Source organism: Crocodylus porosus, unplaced genomic scaffold (genome assembly GCF_001723895.1).
Source record: "Crocodylus porosus isolate Cpor-Errol unplaced genomic scaffold, CroPor_comp1, whole genome shotgun sequence".
Classification (NCBI taxonomy): domain Eukaryota; kingdom Metazoa; phylum Chordata; order Crocodylia; family Crocodylidae; genus Crocodylus; species Crocodylus porosus.
Genome location: NW_017728906.1, coordinates 65,935,194 through 65,938,962, shown reverse-complemented (window position 1 = coordinate 65,938,962; position 3,769 = coordinate 65,935,194).

The window sequence follows — 3,769 nt, the reverse complement described above, 5'->3', positions numbered from 1 at the left end:
GGGAGAAACATCAAAACAGCATTGAAACAGCGAAATGTTTCAACTTGCCTCATTTCATTTTGAGGCTTTTTTGACCATATCTGTTTCACTTTGATTTTTCTGTTTCAACCTTGAAACAAAACTGGTGGTGAAATTTCACACGGCCCTATTAGTCACAGAAAGACATAGGTTGCAGGTTATGTGTGTAGACAACATGCCAACCAGTATTTTCTCTAGGGGGAAAAGAGTCATTCATACGTGGACAATTGCTCAAAAGAATTCATCCCCATCAGCTCAAAAATGAAGAGGAGATTGTGAAGCCAAATGTAAAGAATTGCTCATGCTGGGGACGTCCAGATAAGTGTGGGTATGTGGCACTGCAAAACCTGCACTTGCAGTGCAAGGGAGGAGGGAGGGGTTGGCTCTGGAAGATCTGGGATCAAGAAAACCCATGGAAAAAAAAAGCAGGGTGCCACACGTGGCAGCAGTGTGAGCCACCCAAAACTAGAGCCTGGCCAGCCAGTCATGCTCCAGCTGCTGGCCAGGCTTCCAGCTGCAGGAGCACATGGCTGCAGCTCCAAGAGGCCTCCAGGTCCTGAGGTAAGGCTGCTGGGACCAGCACCGTTATGGGCTCTAGTCTCCCCTGTCTCCCCTGGGGTAACCTGTCATGCACCAGAGCATATGTGGCATGGGCATTCCCTAGAGAAATGCAAGTTCCCACTCATCTGAATGCACACACTGAGTTCAAAACAAAGATGACTCTAGGCATAATTTTACCATCACAGAGATCCAAAACTTAATTTGATCAGGCCTTTCCTGGCACTGGTAAGCATAGGTGACCTGTAGGGCAGGAACAGGAGGGGCGGGGATGAAATTGGCCCTTGCTGGCCAGGGAGTGGGGAGCACCAGTCAGTGTTCCCCTTAAGAAGCGCTGGTGGCACTTCAGGTTTGCTGCCAGTGCTTCTGGGGTTGGCAATCAGCTGCAGGGAGACCCCCCCGTCACCGTTGTTTGGCCATTGGGGACCCCTCCCAGTCAGCAATCGGTCACTGGTGTACCCCGCTGAGCCTTGGAGGCACCAGTCGCCCATGCTGGTAAGTCTCCAATGTTGGGACTGCTGTTGCCATGAAATGGCTTTATAACTGAGTATCTCCGACCTGCTTGCAGAAATCACAAGATTTCGAGATCTCAGCCACTTCAGCGTGTCTTCAGAAGAAGTGACTGGAACAGTATAAATGTAAGTGACCACAGAAGTGTGGGCATCAGCCTTTGTAGTATTATATTAGTAGGCATATCAAACTATCTGAATAGCATGAATTGCCAAGATGAATTAGAATGATAGATAAAACAAGCCTGGAGATGGCTGTTTCAGCTGCCATTACCTCCAAAAGCTGGGTATGGGAATTTATTCCATTCTTTAGACAAAACTCACACGGCTGCTGTTGTAAGGATAAGATTATATTTATAAATTCAGCACTCTCTCAAGGCAGGCTCCTCCTCCTATAATTATTGGGGCAAATATTTTCTAACTTTTTGTAGAAAATTGCAGCATAAACGGACATTCTGAACTCTAAAGATAGATCTCAAGCAAATGGAATACACGTATCAGTTGTACCCTGTTCATCTAATTCCACCTTACAGCCTCAAAGTGGCTGCAGGCAAGACATTTAAAACCTGCACCAGTTAGCACGTTAGGCATCTGGGGAACTATTTGGAGGCACAGGAGAAAATGTGTATGCAAATATTCCTCAGATATGGTTCAAAGCAAATTTTCAGGTCTCTGCAAAGGCATCCTTTGGTAGGAGTGTGCTACTGTACTAAATATTCTATTATAATAATTAAAATTCTGCTCATCTTTTCCCCCTTATATCTACCATTCACTGTTTGGGTTTTTTTTCATTAGTAATGAATAACAAAAAAAAGCTCTAAGAGAATAAGGGGTCTTCCCCCCGCCCCATTCCTCTCCCATCATCAGCAGTTTCTCCCCGTTTAACCCACCCTGGTTACCTAGTTATGGGACTAGAATACAGACTGGTTTTTTCTGTAGGGGCAGACCTAATTGCTCTAGGTTAATTAATATCAAGAAGCAGCCTCAAAATGCATCAAATCAGTTGTTAGCAACTTTGGAAGAACTCTTCTGATGGTCTAAGCATGTAGAGACTGCGGCTGTCCAGGGATCTGGAAATTTGGCAGCTGGGGAGTGGTGTCCCTGCTCCCTTGCTGCAAATTTTTGGAGCCATAGGGAGTCCCAGCAGCAGGATGATGCAACAGCAGGAGCTGGATCTGGCCCACAGGCTGGGGTTGAGCACCCCTGGCCTAGGCTGTCACAGAGAAAATCTGTACCAGATAGTCCATTGTGAGCTACTGTTTCCTGATCTTGCTGATGTTAAACAGAACTTTATTATATAATTAGTCATATCACAGTCAATGGTATTACTTACTGAAAATAAGGCCCTATATAACATGAATAAAGGAGGCAGGAGGCCTAGGAGGAATAGCTATTCATTCTGACTGGGTACTTATGTTAATATTATAAAACTAATTGTATTACTGGATTGTTATCTATTTAGAAAAGTATGCCCTATGGCTTCTCAAAAAACCAGTGAATGGTTTTTTGCTGTGCAACTAAAAAGGATTAAAAACTCTGCATTCACAGTTACTAACACTCTCAGTGCTCTGTACTCTTAAAGCACTGTCCTATCATTAATTTTAATATTGTTGTTAAGTAGATAGGTTTTAGTCCTGTTTATTGATGAAGACACTGAAAGAAAAGTTATTTGCCTAAGGTTGTGGAGCGAGTCAGTGGTACAGCTGATGTGAGAACTGAAGCGTATTTTCAGTCACAGTCCAGTGGATAAACCATCATGTACTCTCATTCAACCATCCTATTAGTCTATAGAGTTTTTGGTTATCACTGTGGTAACATGCAACTTTAAGAGGCTCTTACAGAAGCCAGTTAGAATGACTGTTATATCATTAAGATGCTCATGGTATCCAGCACTTAAGAGGCACTGAATGAAGGAAACCTATGTTGGACCCCTTGGCTCCCTGCTATTACTGATCATCCCGTGAGTTCAAGGCTAACTGGAAGGGAGGTGTGTGGAGGGAGGGGATGGGTGGGGATGGAGACAGGGAGTAGAAGAGTGTTAATAGTCTGAAACTGAAGCTGTCTGGAAACATGAAGAATAGCTGGATAAGGCTTAAGAATAGCAGTTAGGTTATAGATAGATGTAATTTAACTGCATTAAAAGGGGAAGAAATTGCTGCTGCTGGGGTGTGCATAACAGCTGTTACAACCTGCTACATTTGTATACTTCTGCAGCATTACAAATTAGTTATATTGCTGAATTTTTAATCATGAATGGTAAAAGTTGCAATGGTTTTGCTACATTTATATGACTACAAGAACATGCAAATAACAGTTGCATCACAACATCTTACACTGGTATCCTTTTAAAATATATTTAAGTACATCTATACCTTTACCCTAACAGCAAGCAGTAGGTGCCAGCAAAGACAAAAGATGACTATTTCTGACAATAGCAGATTCTAAAGTACCTTGGGATTTTTGACTCATTTGTCGGGGGGGGGAGGGGGGAGTTTATTAGAGTTTTCCATTAACTCAGGCAGACAAGGTCAGCTATGAAACTATAATACAGAAAAGAGCTGCACTGCATGTAAAAAAATGAAACATTTTTTAACAGTGTCTTCTTCCTTCACTTGCCCCATCTAAACAGGGTTGCTGTTGTGGATCCTGGCTCTCCACCATCTTTGGTCATACATATCTTGGCT